Raw genomic sequence first — 22,896 nt, 5'->3', positions numbered from 1 at the left:
AGGTAGGGGACAGCTTTCCCTTAGCTCCTGCACTAACTCCTCTGGAGAAGAAGGGCTCAGATAATACCTCTTAGAATTCCAGGTTTCCTGTACAAAGTTTGGGTAAAGCAGGAGTGATGTTAGTACATTCTTACCTTCTGAAGAAAGCAGCTAAAACCTAATCATCCACCAGAGAATACTGTTTATGTTCACAAAAAAACCTGTACACGAATGTTCATAGGAGCTTTATTCACAATATCCGAAAACTAGAAACCACCCAAATATTGAATCCACATCTCGGTTGGATTTCTGCAAAAGTATTAAGATTTCAATCCAGTCTTCCTCTGTTTTTTAGATGCAGTTTTGTCATCAAGCTAGAGCTATTAAAGCCTGCTTTAAAAAGCTTGTTGTGTCTGAAAGACTAAGGGAGCAGGAATAGATGGGATAGACTGCAAAAGTGAGCTCCTATTTGGCATAGAGTAAAGATATCGTTCCCTAATCTGCTTCCTGTTCCTAAAGGCCTTTCTGCTTCTCAGTGTGGCAGGTACAGGAAATGAGGGGCTGCATGAGAGACCAGAGCTCTGTCACGCTACTTTGCGGTTTTACTTTATTGGAGTACAGATTTTTATGACCTTGCCTTAGCCTGTATTGTTAGACTTCGAGCTTCTTGAGGACAGGAGACAGAGAAATAGTCATCTTTATACTTGTATTATCTATAACATATAACAACAACATCAACAACAGTAAAATCAGTAAACCAGTGCCACTCAATTTTTCCCTGTTATGGCATACTTAGAAAATTATATTTGTACCCCAGGGGATCCTGGCTCTCCAGCACTTCTCCTAGTCCATGTGACTGTTTTGTATGAATTATAAAGTACTCCTTTCTCAAGTTACTCTACTGCCATCTGTTGGAAAATTATTGTAATAAAATGCAGATCTGTAGTGACTATGATATGAATGGTGCCTCTCTCCGGAGTTGTTCAGTGCACAGCCTGCTCGGCTGTACATGGTATCCTGAGACCACCCTAGGAGCCCACCCGGCCACCCTGTGAGCTGAGGTAATCAATATTTGAACAAACCTCAACCCATGAGTGGTGCACCAGTGTGTCCTAGGAAAACAGATACTGTGCTAGGAACTGAAGCCTTAACAGTAACTCTATGAAGTAGGAATTCTTAGAATCCTGTTTTCTAGATGAGTAAGCTGAGGCATACAGAGATTAAATAACTTGCTTATGGCCATGTGTCTATCAGGTGACAGAGCTGGGATTTGAATCCAGGTATTGAGACTGTACAGCCTAGATTCTTAACTATAGCAGTATACCCCTCCAGCAAACCTCTTTTAAACTGCATCAGATGCAGCAGTTTCTGAGTCCTGTTGCTGTTTCCCTCTTAGTCCACTGTAAAGTAATTTAGACCTCAGCCTGTGGTTTCTTTGGATGAGTCCATAGCTCTAGTGTTTTTTAGGTGTGGCAAAGGAAAAGGGATTTATGCTTTCTCTGTCAGCACTTATTTGTGTTAAGGTGTTGCTTTGCCTCACACGGAGTTGTCACCTCTCTTCCCCTGGGTGATGGAGCCGCAAAAGGATTACTCAAAGCCCATTTCTTCCGAGCAGTGAGAGACCCCAAAGGGGTTAATTTCCTGGAACCCTCAAGAGAGAGGCATTCCTTCCTTTTGGGAAATTAACCACGAATTGGGGTTCTTGCCCCACATTTATTCTCCAGACAAGGAAGTTACAGGAAGAGAACATAGGTGGGGTTATGACCAATTATAGTTTAACAATAAAGGCTGGTAACAAGCAATGTGACATTCCATAATGCAGTTTGCAAAAGGTTAAGTTGATCCACCAACAAAAGCTTGATCTTAGCAGACATTCTCTTTCCCTACACAATATCCCAGTATCTTTACATATCAATCAGTAACTTGTCTGTCCTTGAGCCAGCAACCTTGCTGTGCTACAATTCTTTATCTCACAACAGAGACTTTCGGCTGGGGAAAATTTCCTATCTTTTGCAAGGTTAACATTTCTATATGTACTTTTAAGAAGTTAGGCTAAACCTGAAACTGCAGGGCTTTGGAGGCTAGGCCCTGTGAAATACATTTGCTTTATAAATATTGGTATATTCCACATTAAGGTAAGTGCTGTTCCTTCTCTCTATATTGGAATAACTTCTGGTCTTCTTCCCAACCTGTGGCTTTACTTCTTTCCAGCAGTCCCCATTCTTGCATCACAGAATGACCAACCAAACTGCTACCAGCCAACCCAAACTGCTCCTAACCATGTGGGTGTTGATCTGTTCTCTCTTCTAGCTTCCCTACCTTTGCTAAAGCCACTAGGGCTGTTCAGGACTATTGCTCCTTCCTTCTGTGTTTGTTCTTTTCTTTAATCCCACCTCTTTTTGAACCCTTAATTGCTGTTGTCTCCAACATCTCTCATTCTCTCTCCAAATTATCTTACTATCTGATTTAGAAGGAAAGTGCCTCAGGGCAGGGATTGCCTTGTTATGTTGTGAAGCAGTATCTGAAGTGCCCCATAAATTAGCATCTGTAGAGAGTTTTGTACATACTAATTATTATTACTGAAATACAGAAATGCTTTCTGAACCATGAGGAAGCATCTTAGGATATTAGGGTAATTGCCTGTACATGTTTTATAAAAAGGAAGAAAAAAAGCCTCTCTTCCTGCCTGAGAGAGCTATCAGAGCCTCAGAACAGCAGCCAAAATTCTCGGACTTGCTCCGGACTCTTGTTTCAATGCTTTTGTTTTTTTGTCTTTTTTTTTTTTTTCCGTGTCCGGCAACGGATCGCAACCCTCAGTGTCGCCCCCGTACCGGACTGGGACCGGCAACGGGATCGCAGCCCTCGGCGTTGCTCCCGCACCTCGCTCAGCCAGTGAGCGGGAACCGGTCTGCATGTGGGATCCGAACCCTCGACGGGAGCGCCGCTGCGCTTCCTAAGCAGCGCACTTAAGCAGTGCGCCACCGGGCCGGCCCTCAATGCTTTTATATTTATTCAAAGAATCATGTTTGCAAGATAGTAAAATAAAGTTCTGTGAGTCATGTGGACTCATTTGGACTATTTATGCTGGTCAGGAAGGTAGAAGTGGCCCCAGAGCACCTGCCTTTGATTTGCTTTGGCCCAGAATCTTGTTATTTCCTTAGTGACATTTATGGTTAAAGTCAATGGGATTCATTTGGTCAGTGGAGGGGAGGGCAAAGAGTTTAAAGTAAATTTCCTTTATATTGTGTTTATGTTTACTACCATAATGAATCAACATTTTATTAGCATTTTATGATGCAGATGGAGCTTTTAAGACTGTTGAATTTTAATGTAGATATGTATGTCAGAAAGACTTATTTTACAGGACTTCCAATTTTTTTCAGTGCTTTGAGAATATACCTCGAAGAGTGGTTAGTGAGACAGTTTCTGTCTGTCTGTCAAAGTAACATGCTTTAAAAATCTTTACATAAGAATTTGTTGGCCTGGTTTTCCTGAATGTGAGCTTTTGTAAGATATTTTGATAATTTAATGAAGGTTTCTTTATGAAATGCTAGTCAGAATAAACTGAAATGACCTTAAAATTATCAATTGGAGTTACCTGTAAATTTTAAATAGAAAAATAGTGGTGCTTTTTTAAAGAAAAGAAGCTTGTTTATCATGCATGTGAGTGTCCATGTCTGAGGAGACAGTATAATGGAAGGGCCTTATTGTATTGTCCAACTGTGTCTGGTCGTAATTAACACACTCCATACAGTCAAGATCGAATCACAGATCATGCAATTGCTTTTTATCTTCACCTGTATGTTTTACCTTCTGCAGTATACCCCCCGCCCAAGACGCAGTCTCTTTAAGGCAAATTGCTCTCACTTATCTCCAGGCTTTTGATGATAACTTTTGAGCAAGTTGAATCAGAAAACAGGCCCAGCTTATTTTTAGGTGATTAACTCACTTCAGGGACTAGATTGTTTTCTTTTCCAGGTTACACAGTAGTATCCTCCTGCTTTGGAAGCCGTTGGAGACTTTATGCCTTTAAAGGCAAGGCCCAGATGTACCACCAATATGCTGGGCAGAGTTATAGGATTCAGGTTGCAAAAGACCTGAGGAATCACCTATTCTAGTAGTTTTCAGCTCTGGCTGCACATTTGAGTATCTTGGGGAGCTTTTCTAAAAAGCACCAATGCTGGGGCTATACCTCGTCTGTTTACTGTTGGGGAAACTGAGGTCCCAAGAGAGCAAATGACTTGTACGTGACCATATACACTTAGGTGCTATGAAAAATTATAATATTAGGAGGGAGTACATATTATTCTCAGATCCCAGTTGAAGTGCTCTTTTATTTTGGAGTAAGCAGTTCTTAAATTAGATCGCAAGCAGTGCAAAAAACAAGGTGGGACCACCTGACACTATCATGGGCTTTGAAGTATCTGCACTGTTGTAAAACTAAATGTGACAGAGCCACCTTTATGCCTTCCCCATGTTATTCATATTAAGGAGAGACTTTGTCAGTTGTGACAAAACCATAGTGTCAATCTGGTTACAAGGTAGGTGTACCTCCTCCTCCCCAAGCTAGGACTTGTTTGTTCAGTTTGTATGTGGGAAAAGTCTTTAAGTTGAAACATTAGTTATACCTAGTAGACAGAATGAAGCAGCTAAGCTCTTTGAATTAAGCACTTACTAAATCAGTTTTCCATGATGATAGTGGGTTTTAATTTTCAAACATGAGCACTTTAAAAATTTTAGATAAGGGGACAGAACAGTAGTCAGTCATCATTCCCTTTGTGATTATTAGGGGCAGAAAGGCAGGAAGAGGTGCAGATATCATCATCAGCATTTACTCAGAAACTACAGTGTGGGGGCCCTTTTGTTAGGTGCTGGAAATACAAAGGTTCAGCCCATGCCTTTCAACAAGTTTGTTGTTCTTTACTCAGGTGGAGAGAGAAAGTGTTTAGAACTTCTTGACTCTGATTTGCATTTCCGGTTTTTCTAAAAATGAAGTTTAATAAATATATCCTAATTACCATTTTAACAAATACCTTTGTGTGAGAAGGCAAACAACTAAGTCAAAATCTATTTTAATGTGTTTCAGTATATGTGTTTATATGTTAATATACCGAGTGTGTGTATGTTGTGAATAGGTATGTACAGCATGTATGAGTTGCACAGTGGCATCCAAATGAGTGCCACAGACAAAGAGTGCTATCTCTCAGGTAATTGTGAGACTGGAACAGTTGATGTAAAATGCTTAGCAGAGTGTCTGGCACAAGTCAATAATCTGCATTATTTACATAATGTTATACTACCACTACTATAAGAATTCATAGGAAAAAGAACTGTGGATTAATAAGATTGGGGAAGAAGGAAAGCATAATGTAATACATATTGCATCTATTTAACATTTCTTTTGCCTAAGACTTAAATTGCTAGGAGCAAACACTTTGGAGAGTATTATACGAGTATAATACAAGTATAATACATATTAATAATGTGGTCTCTTGTTTCAGGAACTTTATATTGCTGTGGGAATATCTGGAGCCATCCAACATTTAGCTGGGATGAAAGACAGCAAGGTAATTGCACATAATAATCACGCTAAGAGGAAAAGTTTTCACATTTTAAAATTTGGGTTTCGCTGTATGTTTCCATGTAGTCACAGTGTGTGTAGTTGAATCATTCACATTAACATAGTTCTGAGAACTGAAAGAAATATAAGCTGCTGTTCACTGCCGAAGATGTACTGTTGGTAGGAGAGGCAGTTCTGCGTCGTGGAAAGAGGCCTGTGAGTTGTAGCTCCACTGCTGTGACATGTCCTGTCTGCACCTCAGTTTCTTTGTCTGCCAAATGTGGGTGTTGGATGTTGGTTGCTAATGTCCCCTTCAGCTCTGACAATCTATGGGTAGAAAATATGAGGCTTAAATAACTTGATGAGGTTCTGACCATCTAACTAGTTTATGAGGTTCTGATCCCTGATTCTCACTCTGTCTGCTCTCTCTGGCTCCCCAGCAGTCTCATCTTCAAATGTCAGAGGAGTCCCCCTTCTCGGGTTGTTACCAAAGTATGATTGACACATTTCAGGTTGGAGCATCAGGCCATCTTCATCTTTATACCTTAATAATTGTCAAAAAAGCAGTGTGTAGAGGAAGCGGTTGATTTTAACTTGCTACTTGGACTGCATCTGGAAGTCCTGTGTAATGACTCTGTGAACATATATTTCAGAATATGACACATTAATTCATGCATAACAATGTACAGTTTGAATTATGAACTTATCTTTCACGAAGTCAGAGATGCCTCTGACATGCCTGCATTTATCCATTCAGATGGAAGCTTGATATAAAAGATAATAAAACTTTTAACAGGCTTAACTTCTAACTTGAAGAAATGCATATACTACCTCTTTGTAGCCCCTAAATGAATTGGCCCAAAACCAGTCACATTTCACAGTTGGATGGCAGATTTTTTTACTGAGCTATGAAAACAACAGTGCCAATGGGGAAAATGTGATTGCTGCATTAAAATAACAGCAAAAAACTACCTTAAAATATATTTTTAGCCAGGCCAGTTCAGACATATCTAGAATTCTGCTTCTCTAAAATAAAAGATTCTGCCTGCCAGGAAGATCTGGGTGAAAATTCTCATTCCATGCCAACAGAGCTAGATTGTGAGAGAGGCAGACTAGAAGAAAGTATACGCTAAAGCAAACAGGAACAGTTAAGAAGACCAGTGTTAGAGGACAATCCATGAGAATAAACTTCAGCTAAGACATTGTCTCTCATTCCAGTCAACAAATATTTATTAATATTTGTTTGTTTATTTGTTCAATAATACTTACTATCTCCAGTTGCAATTTTGGCTAAGTTCTGATGTGGGATATTAGAATGGTTTAAATCTGACAGTTACATTGCCTATATGCTGTAATTTTAATTAGCATCATGGTGTAGTTGAAAGAATGGGAGATTTGATTGTTACATTAAATGAAATCAGTGTAATAAAAGCACTTTTGAACTATATATATAATAATATGGTTGAATACAATCAGTGCATTTAAAAACTCTGTAAAGAAGAAGAGCTTGAACTTATAAGGAGCTATTAAGAGAGTTCTTAGGTGCAGTCAAGACTGTCGTAGTTATTTACAGTTGATAATTTAGGAATATTATTTTAGTAATCCAAAAAACTATAACCAGTGCACATTTTTTCCCTTAAATACCATAATTTCCTTGTGCATAGTTATCTGTTCTTTCTTTAAAAATAACTTTTATATAGTGGAACAAAAAAGCTTTCAGATGATTAAACTGTCAAATGCTTGACTAGGTGACCTCCAGGTGAATAATTAACTATCATTATTTAAATAATGCTTATAGCTGTGAAGCAGCTACACATTCCCAGAAGAGAAGCAACTCAATGCAGATCAACACCTGTGATTCAAAGTGTGTATCTCTATGATTTTGGATTTGAGGTTCATATTTGAAACTCGTTTATTATCTCTGACCATGTGTCTTAATATAGTGGCATGTTTCTCTGGCTTGGCAGTTACCTGGACTACACTGTGCTCCAGTCTCAGATATTATGGCATACCCTGCCCATCTCTTTGAGAAGCCTCTCTAAGGGAATTACACAAATGTTGTGTAGCCTATATTTTAAGTCAGACTACATAAAAATACTTAATATGCTTTTTAATACCAGCTGTTTTCACAAAATACAGTAACAGGCAGTTAGAAACTTGATTTTACTTTTAGAGATGTGAATTATAATCTACTGTCTCTTAAAATAATATCATGTTAGAGTCAAAACTCTAATTTTACTTTAATTGCAGTGGTGTTAGAAGCATCTATGGTGAATACTAAACTATTTGTAATATGTAAATAAATCTGATGCTAGTAAAATAATACTTTTGAGTGACTTTCTCCTTATTCTGTTAATAAACTGTCATAGCCTTTCACATTTAAGAATATTTTTATAGGAGATAAGAGAAATGTTTGGTAGTGTTTATAAGAGAGATAGTAATTTGCTTGTCTGGTTACATATTATTTGCTGCATATTTAAGGACTTAAAAATTTTTTTAAGTTCTCTTTTAATGTCAGGCTGAAAGGTGGTTCACTTATATATTCTCAGAACAGACCCAGGATAACAATTTTAAAATAACAAATAGAATGGAGGACAAAAGAGTTTGATCTGCAAAAGTTGTGAGTTGGGATATAGATTTGTTACTTTTTCATTGAAATCAAACATTTGTTTCATAAGTCAAAAAAGAACTTTAAAAAAAATAATGATTTTAAAGTCTTTTTAATACTTAGATGGGCTAGTGGTGGGTGGAAGATAATTTTATTACATTCCAACCCAGAAATTTCTAGTAAATTTACAATATTGGCCTAGATGCATCAAATTAATCTTATTCGGTAGACATTGTAAGAATATTAATATGTTGTAAGGGAAGTTAAAATAGAACCATCAATCTATGTGGTATGTTTTCTTGATAAAAGGCAAACTATTATTTTATTTCACAGACAATTGTGGCTATTAACAAAGACCCAGACGGTAGACATTGTAAGAATATTAATATGTTGTAAGGGAAGTTAAAATAGAACCATCAATCTATGTGGTATGTTTTCCTGATAAAAGGCAAACTATTATTTTATTTCACAGACAATTGTGGCTATTAACAAAGACCCAGAAGCTCCAATTTTCCAAGTGGCAGATTATGGAATAGTTGCAGATTTATTTAAGGTAAGCTGGCCTTGAGGGAAATTGCTAATATCTAGATCGTTATCCAAGAACCTCTTAGAAGGTTAGGGATGAAGCTATTAAAAGAAAACATTGTTTGTGTGCCTGTCTGTGTTTGTATCAGTGGTTGAAGTAACTCAAGTAATTATAGCTTAGAATCATATTTGCCAGGTGCCCTAAAGAAATTAACATCAAACCCCCTCATTCAGGAATTTTCCGAGGATGCTACAGCTTTTCAGGGGAAGAACAGGCACTCAAGTCCCGCTTATCTGATTCAACAAGAGAACTCTGCTCAGTGTGTTAAAGGTTAAAGGTCTTTCTAACACAGCAAGTGTAAGGAGAACACTTATTTTCACTCCTCACACTCTACACTTTTGAGTATTCTTTCTACCCTACCCACTACCTCTGTATTTGCCCTCTGCATGAGAAAAATTACTTTAGTGATATTGCAGAACACCTGATATTCATTCGGCCCCATTTAAAGGTTGTAACTCATGCAGGTCTGGACTCTTCTTGTCCCCTTGGGCCCACCCATAGGCTTCTAGGTTACCTTGTGCAGAAATCACTCATGCTTGAATTGATGCTCTGAAAGTAGCATCCAACCTTAGCTGGCTTTGCTGGAGTGAGGAATTCATCATACAGAACCATAGTGAGGGGCTGTGGGCCTCGGTAGAGAGGCTGCACCTGAGAACAGAGCCAGGGGTGGTCCGCCCAGCAAGAGGATGGGCCCATTAGCATGACTTCACCAGCCCTGTATATGATCTATATGAACTAATGAGTGCACTTAGAGAGCACGTTTATCCTCTGAATTATATGTTCATGCTCGTGAAAGATGGAAGAGGGACCCTTCCACTGCTCAGCGATTACGCAGTAATGGCTTTTACCACATGGGGCTGTTGCTCTGGCTCAGCATAGGGCATACTGCTCCTCAGGAAGCCTCCTAAAGAGCCTAGATCTTGATTTGGGGAGAATATGGCCACCTTTCAAGTGACCTTGAGGCCCTGTATCTGAAATTTGGGGTTCGGGTAGGTCAACCACTTCTGTTCCCTGGCCCAGCTGTGTAAGAACAAACAGCAATGCCAGTCATTTGGCCACTAAGATGTCCCAGTGGGAGGGGGAGCTTGTATGTCAAAGAGAAATTTTTTGTATCTCTGTACAACAATAACTTTGTTCAAGTAGCAAGTATTTAGTTCTTATTATTAGGTGTGGATAGAGGGGCAAACATTCTTTTTATTTAAAAGTGAAATGAAAACTTTCTGAATCCCAACCATGTTCATGTTTGCAAATAGACATCTACTATACATGCCTTTTATTTTTCCTCAAGAGACTATTTTAATAAATTTATAAGTAATTTTGTTTAAGGTATGTTTTTCTGTCTGCCTGTGTACTATGTAGTGCAACTCACGTGGAGGGCTCACATGATAAAAGAAAGAAAGAGGTGTTAAACAGTTAGAAATTTTTGGTGTTCCTCCAATGGACACCTGCATGAATGCAGTTATTTGGGATAGAAGTTATTTGCAGCAATTATTGATGGAATGGCACAGCTCCCAGGTTTGGCATGAGAGTGTGTGTGTGTCAACACAAAGAGGTATCTCACTGAGAGAGAGTCCTAAGACAGTGAAGAGGAAAGGTACCTAAAAAAAAATCATCCGGTCAGCTGATTGCCGGCAGGTTCTCAAGCTATTTCTGGTGTTTGAAGAAGCCCACTTTTGATTATAAAGAGACTGGACCCAAGACATCGTGTTTTTTGCTTTTAGCTAGAATTGTATTAAAGAGATGAGTGTCTTATGCTGCTCAGGAGTTCTGAAGTACAATTATGTATGTCTTTTATTAATATAAAGATAGAGAAGTTAATCAGTCTTTAAAAATACAGTTTGGGAAAAACTAGTTAAAGATTATGAAAATATTAAAAATATTTCTTTAGTTGCAGATTTGTTACTACATGAGTAACATAAGCCAGGTCCTTTCCTTTTAAGTTGTCTGTCCCAGAGAGATATGATCTGGGGAAATCACTTAGCAGGTTATCCGTACAACTAAGCCAGGTTCCTGCCTCTGTTCTCCCTCTCATCACGCTGCCTTTCCAGATCGTCAGGTACTACAGCCAGGCAGTTCACCACTGTACCTTGGATAAGTTGTAGCAAAAAGAACCACACCTTTGACATAGTCTAGGAACCTAGACAGTATCCATCAAATTGTTTTCTCAGCTGAAATCAGAATGAGCGTGTTGTAGATAAGTGTTACTGTAATTCTGACAGAAGAGCAGACAAGGTGGTCTGGTGAATACACTCCTCTCTAGGCCCACCCGTTTTTTAAAAATTAAATATTTAAAGATGCAACATTTAAGAATACAATTATATAAATTATGAATGAGAATTAATTAGTATTACCTAGTTTTGATTAAGATCTAAAAATATAAGTCAAATACTAGCTAGACAAGAAGGACTTTTTTTAGACTAAATTTCTGTGTAAGAATTTTAAATTGCAAACCGTATTATACATAACACATATATAGTTATTAGACTAATAATTCCTTAGGTAATATTTTGCTCACCAATTCAACCATGTCTAGAGGAAAAGTGTATATGCCTAACATTTTATTCTCTTATATTTATTGCTTCACTTCACACTTGAACAGTTATGAGTTAGAAAGGATAAATTTTTTCCCTTATATAACAGAAATAATGTGGTATAGTGATTTAGAGAATTAATTCAAATTTGTCTTGGCCACATACTTGTTAAATTATCTTGGCCAAGTTATTTAATCTCTCTGAACATCAGCTTACTCATAAGTAATATAAATATTACACTACCTACTTTAAAGTTTGTAGTGAAGATTGAATGAGATTATAGTGTACCTAGTACAGTCTGTGATAAATTAGCCTACCTGTTTGTACTTCCTTTGGCACAGTTACATAGTAGGTGCTCAATGTATGGTAAATATTATAATCAGAGTTAGAGTAACCAGGCATAGGGCATCACCTGACTGTTTTTTTTTTAAGTAAGTTTTACTGAGATGTATTTCACATACCTCAAAATTCAGTCTTTTAAAATGTACAATTTAGTAGATTTAATTATATTCACAGAGTTATGCAACCACTATCTAATTCCAGAACATTTTAATCACACTGAAAAAAAACCCCATACACATTAGCACTACCTCAAATTCTGTACATTTCCCCCAGCTCCTGGCAACCACTAATCTACTTTCTGACTCTGTGTATTTGCCAATCCTGGACATTTCATATGAATGGAATCGTGTAATATGTGGTCTTTTGTGGCTGGCTTCTTTCACTTAGCATAAGGTTTTCAGTGTTCCTCTGTGTTGTAGCATGTGTCAGTACTTTATTTCTTTTCCTTGCCAAATAATATCTATTGTACGGATATGCCACATTTTGTTTATCCTTCATCATTTGACGGACATTTCAATTGTTTCCACTTTTTGGCTATAATGAATAATGCTGCTGTGGACATTCATGCATAAGTTTTTGTGCAGACATATGTTTTCATTTCTTTAGGATATATGCCTAAGAATGGAATTGCTGGGTCAAATAATAACCTCATTTAATATTTTGAAGAACTGTCAGACAGTTTTCAGAGTGGCTGCACCATTCCCACCCACGATGTGTGAGGGCTCCAATTTCTTTTTTTTTTTTTTTTTTGTCTTTTGTCTTTTTTCCGTGTCCGGCAATGGATCGCAACCCTCAGTGTTGCCCCCGTACCGGACCGGGGACCGGCAACGGGATCGCAACCCTTGGTGCTGCTCCCGCGCCCCGCTCAGCCAGTGAGCGGGAACCGGTCCGTATGTGGGATCCGAACCCTCGGACGGGAGCGCCGCCACGCTTCCCAAGCGGCGCAGTATCCAGTCCGCCACTGTTTTGCTTCTTGAAGAACCTCCAAACTGCTTTCCTTAGAGGCTGCCCTATTTTGCATTCCCACCAGCCATGCATAGATGTTCCAGTTTTTCCGATGTGGAAAAACTGGAACATCTATGCATGGCTGGTGGGAATGCAAAATAGGGCAGCCTCTAAGGAAAGCAGATGTGGAAAAACTGGAACATCTATGCATGGCTGGTGGGAATGCAAAATAGGGCAGCCTCTAAGGAAAGCAGATGTGGAAAAACTGGAACATCTATGCATGGCTGGTGGGAATGCAAAATAGGGCAGCCTCTAAGGAAAGCAGATGTGGAAAAACTGGAACATCTATGCATGGCTGGTGGGAATGCAAAATAGGGCAGCCTCTAAGGAAAGCAGATGTGGAAAAACTGGAACATCTATGCATGGCTGGTGGGAATGCAAAATAGGGCAGCCTCTAAGGAAAGCAGATGTGGAAAAACTGGAACATCTATGCATGGCTGGTGGGAATGCAAAATAGGGCAGCCTCTAAGGAAAGCAATATATGATTTCCAAATATTTTCTCCCATTCTATAGGTTATCTTTCACTTTCTTGATAATTTTTTTTGATGCATAAAAGTTCTTAATTTTGATGAAGTGTAACATGTATTTTTTTCTTTTGTTGCTTGTGCTTTTGGTGTCATATCTAAGAATCCATTGCCAAATCCAAGATCATAAAGATTCACTCCTGTGTTTCCTTCTTAATGTTTTATGGTTTTAGCACATATATTTAGGTTGTTGATTTGAGTAAACTTTTTAATATGGCATGAGGTAGGGGTCCAACTTTATTCTGTTGTATGTGGATTCAGTTTGTTCTAGCACCATCTGTTGAAGGTACCATCCTGTCCCCATTGAGTGGACTTGGCATACCTACGTATCTTTTTAAGCCTTCTTTTTAATATGGCATGAGGTAGGGGTCCAACTTTATTCTGTTGTATGTGGATTCAATTTGTTCTAGCACCATCTGCTGAAGGTACCATCCTGTCCCCATTGAGTGGACTTGGCATACCTACGTATCTTTTTAAGCCTTCTCTCACTCTTCTCCCCAGCAAAGTTATTCATGTCATTGTAATCTCTTTATCATCTCTGGAACCTGCAGTGTTTTTATCTCTGTCTGCCTCCTCATTTTTTTTTCCCCAGAATCCTTTTCTTCTCTGGGTTGGTGTTCTGAATTTTCCTAATCCACACTGATATTTTCTTCATCAGAACTCCTGAATTTGGAGCATTTAATGCTATTCTTATTATCTCCCTACATTCCAGTATAAAATGAGCCCATTTCTGATTGAGTAGTTCATAGGCTTCTGTCTGTTCTCCACAACTAGGAGGCAGAACTCCTTGTGGGCAGTAATCAGGCCTGAACTTCTCTGTCATTCTCAAAGTGATGGAGACCTTGTCTATCTCCCTTGGTACTGCCCAGAGGAAGTACTAAGTAAATGAGTGAAACATAGTTGTATTGTGATTTACATCAGTAGATTGTCTTTTTTAAAAAACTTAAGTTCCCTCCTATTTGGTCTTACTGAGTAGGGAGTTGCCTTTGCAATATCTTAAAGAGAATAGAAACAAGAATCCAAATCTTTCCATATTCTCAGGCCATCAGACACTCAGTGAACCTGAGTTAGCATTTTCTTTTCCCTAAATAAAGCATTGTGTGGTATGCTTGGATAGTCTGAGGTTGATCTAATAAAAAAGATACAAATGATGGAGAGAGAAAGTCCCCTCAACCCTTTTATGGGGAGTGGGGTGGGTGGGGCATTCTGTAAAGTTTTAAAAAATTGCATATTCTAAACCAAATTAACATTTCACTTCCTGGGGAAAGAAGTTGGGCTCTAGCCTATTTTTCATGAAACACACAGGTCCCATGTGAGGCTCAGTTAGCATGTCATCCATGCGACTCTCCACCATGAGCTCATGGTCTCTCCACTGAGGAAAGCTGGGGGAAGTGGTGCCAGCACTTAATGCCACCCCTGAGTGAATGCCTGCTGGCTCCGTGGTAAACATGGACCTTTTAATAGGCTGGAGACAAAGTGACATTCGGAAGAAACAACATGTCGACAATTTCCTTAATAAATTTTGTACGAACACATTATTTCCACCTAATGGAAATGTAGCTCTCTTAAATAATTGAGAGGCTGTATTCATCGGTGGCGAGTTCAGCTGGGATCTTTGTGAGCTAGGGCAGCCGACAGCCCCTTGGAAGACTGGGTAATTGATATTTCACACAAGTGGCTGGGCTAGTTTTCAGAATGTCTGTGTGACATTCCCCTGCAGTCCCCATGTGTAGCTCTCCTCTGTTGTTCGGAAAGTCACAAAGCAGCTCCACACTGAAGTCTCCAGTTGCAGCCACTGAACTGCCAAGACTGAGGGTTAGTAATTAATCCTTTTTAAATGGGAGCCAAGTCAGTCAGTTTCCCTTGCTGTGGTTTCTTACTGTGTGTGCTGACCAGCCACTGCATTAGCACAAGGTCTTAATTTTAATACAGAGCAATGATATTAAATGTTCAGTATGCAGTTCATTTTCATGTGCCGACTGATAGTAACATGTGCTGAGAAAGCAACCGAAATGTTTGTGGGATGAATGATGAGTGAATGAATGAACAACAAGAGAACGAGTACTAGTCCAGGCTGACAGGAGTCATGACTGAGCTAGAGACTTTGGTGTGAACTTTGAAGGAAAGTCAGGAATGCATTAAGGGTAGAAAGAATGCTGGGGAAAGCATGAAGGTAAAAAGTAGGGCTACTCCCATCCTAGACAAGAAAAATTGGACTTCCTATTATTTTTGTTGTGTTCTTGAAGTTTGTGATTGTGTCAAAAAGGCTCCTGGATGGTGAGTGGACTCTTGGCCCTGCCAGCCCTGTGTCCAGGGTGGTCTCTCCCTCAGAGGGTTTTCTAGTCTCCCTCTACAAACCCTCTGGGTGGGAGGAGAGACTACAGGAAAGCAAGGAGTGCCTGGATGGGGAGAGGGGCACTGTGCCTCGACAGTGATGTGCATCGTTTCTTTTGACCTCCGTGTACTGCTTAAGGAGCTGTGACCGTATCACAGCGAAGGCTCAGGTTGCTTAATTACTTCCTTTTTAACATTTGCAGGTAGTTCCTGAAATGACTGAGCTGTTGAAGAAAAAGTGAATCATGATCATATTTTAAGAAGGAAAACTATGTCAAAGTATTCAGCAGAAATCGTAGAAGTCCATGGGTATAACATCGCTGGAAATCATGGAGAGCTACATTTTGTAATTTGAGTGAAAAATTGTAACAGATGTGAGAATGCTTTTTTATGAGACTGTTATTATGTTTCTTTTTAATTATTTGTGATTCCAAACAATTTTTTTTGAAATTTTCTAATTCTGTAATAAAATCTATAATAAAGCCTTTCCACAGCTTTAAAACTACTATCAGAAATATGCCTAGATTTGTAAAGAAAATTATTATGTTTCTTTTTAATTATTTGTGATTCCAAACACTTTTTTTTGAAATTTTCTAATTCTGTAATAAAATCTGTAATAAAGCCTTTCCACAGCTTTAAAACTACTATCAGAAATATGCCTAGATTTGTAAAGAAAGAGAGAAAATTGAAGAAAGGGAGTAAGAATTCATTTAATGTTTTTTCTTTGCCTGTTTTGTTCATGGAGGGCTCTGTGTTTTCGGTAAGATTGTAGATGTGAATCTTCTCACCACCAGGCTAATGAACCTCATCTAATAGTTGAAGGGCATATCGCATAGATACGGGAACTAAACTGGCAAATTCAGAGTTAAAAAAGCATGGCCATAAAGCATGAATATTATCTTAAACATACTCCAGTCTTCAGACAACCTCATCTAATAGTTGAAGGGCATATCGCATAGATACGGGAACTAAACTGGCAAATTTAGAGTTAAAAAAGCATGGCCATAAAGCATGAATATTATCTTAAACATACTCCAGTCTTCAGAAAACCATAGCTAACGTGACAAAAGTAGACCTGACCTGAACCTGACCCTGCTGGATGTATTTAGTTGGCTTTAGTTAAACTTGATTTTCCGTTTCATTTTAAGGTTTTTGTCAGTTTATAAGACTGTGTCTGCCGACGAGGGGGTGTGGGGAAGGAGGGGCTGCTTTGAGGCAGTGTGGCCTCTTATGTGAATGGATAGTTTGATATTGTTCTAAATGTTTCCAATCCTGCTCAGAGAGTTCTCTGGCCTTTCTTTTGCCCTCCTGATGCCCTCCTTTGAGCTTTCTCAGAGAGTCGGCCTCACGCGTGGTGACCTCTGGCACTCTCACTCTGCTGCCATAGGGCACAGCTGAGGTCCAGAATGTCACCAGGGGCTGAAAGCTGGTGTGGGTACAGACCCAAGAAAAGAGGCTGGCCAGGGCTTGGCAGGAAGGCAAGGTAGGTAATCCAGGGTCGTGGAAAGGCCAGGAGTCAGCCGGCACGTAGAATGAACAGAACTGCCCTCCTGAAGCAGGTCTGCAGAAGTTGGGGTAGTGACTTGGGTCAAGCAGATGGCAGGGAAAAGATAGGAGGTGACCAGTGATGAATGAAGGGAAGGGCAGAAGGGCCAGCTTGGGGCCCTTCTGATTTGTGTCACAATCATTCTTGCTATGAAAGAAACACTTTTAGAAGTTCTGTCTCTGGCACTTCAACCTTTTGGCAAGGTGAGAGGAGAGCAGTAAAACGATGCCCTTTGCAAGTAATATCTGTGTTGGAATCATAGATCCTAGAATGTCAGAGCTGAGTGATCATCTGGTTCAGCCCCCTTCTTGTGCAGGTAGGGTGCGGAGGCACGGAGAAGTGAGGAAGGTAAAGTGACGTGCCAAAGGCCACATGGCTTGAATCACCCTCGTGAAAGTAATTCCTGTATCATTGTTGCTGTCTTAGAGGCTCTTCTCAAGACGGATAACCTTGCTCAGGGCCTTCTCCATTTACCCTTCATCCCTATTGGATGCTATAATTGGGGGGCAGGAGAGATGGCAAAGGCGATAGCTGCAGAGGCACCCCCAGCAGAGGGCATGCGGGCTCAGGAGGAGCGTCCCAGGTGGTGCCTTTGCATGGATCCTTGCCTCAGTCGAACTGACTGGTCTTTCTCCCTTTTCCTCCCTCCTGTCATGGCTGCCCTGTCCTGGCTCCAAGTAGCTGTTCAGTTAGCCAATATTCATTGGGTACAAATCATCATCATCATCATCATAGCATTAACTGTAGTGCTTACTATATACCAGGCTCTGTTCTAGCACTTTACTCTATTAAATCCCTTCAGTACTCACAACACCCTGCAAGTTAGATGCTATTATTATCCCTGTTTTACAGATGAGGAAGCTGAGGCTTAAAGAGTTTATATAATTTGCCCAAATTCAGACAGCTTATAAAGGAGAGCCGGGATTTGAAACTGGGCAGTCAGGCTCCAGAGTGGTGACTTCACTAGGATGTGATTCTCCCACACCTTGGCTCAAGGGACAGGGAGACTCGCTGCACATAACCTCAGGTAAAGAGCACTAATGCTTTGTGCTGGGCGGGCGGGGCACATTTAGCACTCTGGTGAGAAGGAGAGATGGGGTTCTGGGATAGTCTCTCCGGCAGGATTTTATTCAACTCAGAAGTCCCTCTGATTGCTCACTGAGAGTTTACCTTAAAAAGTCAGTTGTGTGAGGTGGGGGAAAATTATTGAAACTATTATATATGCCACAAGGTGCGATTTAATATGCCCTTTTTATCTCTGTTTTATTAAACCACACTGTCAGTTCCTATAGACTCTGCCCCTGCCTTTGGCCTTAGGACCCTTTGCAGTAGCTCTGGAAGCAATGTGGGGGAAAAGAGTTAGGAATAGCTTTATTAACATGCATGTGTATGTTTCCTGCCTGTCTCCTAGTCTTTTGAGGTCTTTGGTCAACCTCACACAGCCTCTAGGAATTTGGTAGCCTGGCTACTTTGGCAAAACATAGAGCCCCTGAGAGGGCAGAAACAAGAATGCAGAAAAGCAGCCCTATGAGGGCAGAGCTGTTGGGGCCATCTGGAACTAGCAGACAATTTCTTCACTTGCAGATGGCCTGAGGCTCAGTGAGGGCGCTTGTCCTGGGTTTCAGTACTGGAGAGGGGACAGAATCGAGCTTTTCCCCAGGTCCCACATTCTGACAGCAGTACTGTTCCCTGCTGGCTTCTCTGTCTCACCAGTTGTGCTGTGTGGGACTGTGGAGCAAACACCTAGAATCTGGTTCAGCCTCTCCCCTGAAGTAGCCTGTGATCTTAACTGGGGGAACAGTGTCCCACCAGGCTCTGGGATTACAAGCTGTGGAGGTGCAGCCCCTGCCCTCAAGAGTTTTGCAGCTCCCAGGAGAGATGAGGTGAGATAGTAGTAAAAGCAGAGAACAGGTACTCAGCATGGACAGCACACGCAGACCCTCAGTGGGCCGGTCATGGCCACTCCTTGGGGGGTGGGGGCAGCACTAGAAACTGAGCTCAGAGCTCACATGGATGCTTGAGGGTCAGGGAGGGGGTTGAGAGTGGTACGTAGTTGAGACCAGATTGTAGAGGACATTGATTGACAGTCTGAGAAGGCCTTTATCCTCATAGGTCAGTAGTTCTCAAACTTTGCCCTTAAGGAACACTGCCATTTAAAGAAATTTCCAAATCTTAAGTCGTTCTTGCATACTTTTTTCTAAAACTTTGGTGGCTGCTACCCCTTGTCTCCTTGGGAATATGAACAGATTCCAAAGTGAATGGACAAAAGAGGGCAGCAGCCACTGACCCTCCACAGTTTTTGTCTTGTGAACATATGGGGTGATTTTGTTGAATACTTAAAAATAGTTTCTGCTAGTTGGTAACTGTTCCTTGTTTGTATGTTAGAATTAAATGTCAGTATATCAAGAGTGTTCTACAAGAGCTGCATGACTTCCTGAGGCCCTGCCACCTGAACAAGTCTGGTAAGAAGCACCTCCTGGCAACAGGGGGCCATTGGCAGTTTTTGAGGAAGGCCCAAAACCTAACCCGGAGGAATAACATAGCCTGGTGGTGTATTCAGCACAGATGGAGGAAGGAGGAGAAGATGGAAGCTGTTGCAGGAATCCTCTGGCCTTATGCCCTGGATGGGTTTGGCTGAAAGCTCTTTGGCTACAGAATGGGCCCCCAGAGATTATGGAAATGGGTCCAGTGCAAGTGGGTGAGGCTGGCAGAGAGCGAGGCTCTTCCTCTCAGGACAGCGGCGGAGCCAGGCTGCCGCCAGAGCCTGGGCGTGTCTGTGCTGGGTTGGAGGGCTGGGAACCCTAGCCATAAGTGCACTTTCTGCTCTTTCTGAAAGGGGTGGTCAGCTTCGTTACATTTCACTCTCTGTCTCACTAGGGGGTTTTGTTTTGGTCTACATAGAAATGGGCTGAGGAGTCTCGAAACCAGAGAATACCACCGACTGTAACAGACAGATTTGTTTAGCTGTTGCTGATTGACTGAAAAGCTTGTAAAAAGCCCCTACAGAGTGATATATTGCCCCAATTTCACATAGCCCTAGGTTTTTAAAATCTTTGTAGGGAGCCCAAATGAAGAAGAGTTGTGATAATCTTTGGCTTATAAAGCACTTCATTATCCCATCAGTGGGGAAAAAGAGTAGGAAACATTCAAGAAATCAGACTCTCAGGAGAGGAGGTGATTTGCCCCGCGTCACAAAGCAAGTGGTAGAACTGGAACACTGGAGTTTCTATTAAATACTATCTATTAAGAACTTCCTATGTGTCAGGTACAATTGTCTAATACAATGATCTCCAAAGTGGGTATCAGGTGGGTATCATTACCCCTACTTTCCGGATGAAGAAGGAAGCTGAGGGGCAAATGACCAGAGTGGCAGTTGGTGAGATGTGGACCCCGAACTGCACGCCCGATCTGCAGAGCTTGGGCAGCCTCCCATCATCTTCCAGCTTCTCCAGGACTCCATCCTCAAAACAGCACGCTTGTCGTTAGAAGCAAGGAACAGTGGTGGAATTCGGGATTTACTGCAAAGTAAGCTGGCATCTACTTTCTGTGGCATTGGAGTGATGAGACGGAGGCCCTGGCAAGGATTCACCTGTCTGGGCTTTGGCTTCTTCACCTGCCACAGCCGGTCATGTGGCTAAAGGCAGGTGACTGCTGCCTGATGGTGTGCTCCCCTCTAGCTTGTGCTCCCTTCCTGGTGTAGGGCTACCTGTGGGTCTGGGACCAGTAGGTGGGCTGGCACCAGGACACTTGGGTTCTCAACCTGCTCCTATTACTGCCTGAGAGGGACCCTGGTCACCTTTCTCTTTTAGGTTTCATTTTCATCTGTAAAATGGCAACTTGAACAAGGTAATCTTTTGATTATCTTCAAGCTTTTTAACCTGTGAATATGTTGGCAGACCTCTTACAGGATAGATAGATGGAGACAACAGTAACCATTTTTGAGGCTTTTTATGCCCGAGATGCTGTGCTGAGCCCTTTACATTCATGATCTCATTAAGTCTCACAACCTTCCAGGGTATAGTAGTATTCCCCACTGTACGGACGAGCAAACCAAAGCCTGCAGAGCTTACCTGAGGACTCACAGCCAGTGAGTGGTAACCTCAAGCCAAAGTCTACTCCCTTCCAACCACACGCCACATCCTGAGTCCCTCTTTGGGAGCACAGAGTTCATGACTAATACAGCTGGGCTGAATGGACTGAAGTGGAGGGGAGCAGGGTGTGGCAGCCTTGCCAAGTTCAGAAGAGCAGTCAAAATCAACAGATGTAAATGGTTTGGCATGGACAGACAGACGTGCCCCGGAACCTGACAAACTCAGTTTCTTTCTTTGGAAAATGCAGGGGATGGACCCCACTCCCTGAGTCCCCTTCTGGCCTGACATTCCTCTATTCGGAACTACAGTTGGCTCAGGGGAGCAGAGTCTTTGTACTGCTGCCTGGATCCAGTCTGCACATTGGCTATCCTTTGTGGCACTTAGCACAGCCCAGCTCCCAGAACCCCAAACCCCTTTAAAAGTAGTGGAGGCAGAGATGAGCCCAACCAGTTATGAGGCCTAATTGATGTTGGGGAGGCTCCTGGAGCACTCGGTGAAAGGTGCCCCGTAAATCTCAGACACTGAAGAGTTCTGCCACATTCATCACAGTGTTTAATGTCCTGATTGATCTCCCGGGTAGTCAATTTCATTTGCTTGTTTCAGGATGAATAGGAGGTCTGCTCCCCTATGCTGCAGCCTGGTGCTCTGCATAAAATGATGCCAGCGCTGTCTCTAGTAGCTGGCAATAAATTTTAGTAGCAAATGTTCCATCATTTTCTTTGGATAATTAAATTAACTGCTCACCAGGAGACAATACCAAACTTTTCAGCAGTGGAGCCAAAACAATCCAGAATAGCTATGAATTCCTCACTTAGTTAATGTGGGAGAAATGTAGGTTCTGGCCGGTACTAGAAAAGGGAGAGGAAGGCAGAAAAGGCACCTCCTGTTGGGGAACAACAGCGCTCTCTTACCCAACTCGGGGAGACTCCAAGGTGTTGTTTACAGGGGCCCGGAGGGGTGCGTGAGCAGGAACGAGCCCAGCAGAGGAACAGACAGCACCGGGGCTGGGCGCATGGCCTCTGAGTACCCATATGTCCCATACCCAACTATCAGTGGCAGCAAGTGAAATAACAGCATCTCCCGGGCAGCCGACGCCAGAAGCTGAACATGCGCTGGCGGTGAAACACCCAGGCATCCATTATTAACAAGGTGCCTTCTGCTGTGTCTCCCTCGTAACACTTGTAACATTCTCAAAGGGCTTTCCCTTGCATTATGTCATTAGCTATCCCAGCCACCCTCTCGGAGGGTGGGGGGCACAGAAGTCATTATTTCTGTTATGTGAGGGTGGAGGGAGGAAACAGGTCCAGGGATTCGCTTGGAGCACATAGCAAACTAATACAGGGCTGGCCTGAGAATCCAGGTGCCCAGGCTTTGATGCACCCTGTATAGATACAGCAGCATCTGAGGTGGGGGGAGGGAGTGGGATGACCAGACTTCTCTCCAGCCCTCAGACGTCCATTCAAAACCTAGGTTTGACTGTTTCAGCCCCCAGCTATTAGGTGTCCTTGTTAAGTGTAACCCTACACCAGTATTGGGTAGGGCATAGTGTACTGCTGGCTTCTTAGTAAAGAGAAGGCTTCCTTGGCCCTAGCTCATTTCAGGCTCTCAACAGTTCCCAGAGAGTGGGGTCCAGCTCTGTCTTCTCTTTAGAAATAAGCAAACAGCACTGGAGAGGAGCATAGCGGCAGCGCCAGGCCTAGAGGTGTGGTCTCTTGACTTTGGCTTCAGTCTTGGAATGAGAAGGGAGTTCTTTTTTTTTTTTTTTTTTTTTTTTTTTTTTTTTTTTTTGG

General features: G+C 41.6%; 1 long non-coding RNA gene across 1 annotated transcript in view; it reads left to right on the top strand.

The window, feature by feature from the left end:
• The window catches only part of LOC103590691, a 45,274-nt gene extending 29,299 nt beyond the window's left edge, over positions 1–15,975 (top strand). Inside the window, exons 2-4 of the long non-coding RNA XR_550496.1 lie at positions 5,481–5,546; positions 8,620–8,700; positions 15,673–15,975. This is a non-coding gene — a long non-coding RNA (uncharacterized LOC103590691). The remainder of the gene's footprint in view (positions 1–5,480; positions 5,547–8,619; positions 8,701–15,672) is intronic.
• The last annotated feature ends 6,921 nt before the right edge of the window (positions 15,976–22,896 follow it).

The sequence above is a fragment of the Galeopterus variegatus genome, unplaced genomic scaffold (genome assembly GCF_000696425.1).
Source record: "Galeopterus variegatus unplaced genomic scaffold, G_variegatus-3.0.2 Scaffold860, whole genome shotgun sequence".
NCBI lineage: Eukaryota > Metazoa > Chordata > Mammalia > Dermoptera > Cynocephalidae > Galeopterus > Galeopterus variegatus.
Note: the sequence above shows the minus strand (reverse complement) of the source record. Positions and strands in the feature narration are given on the sequence as shown.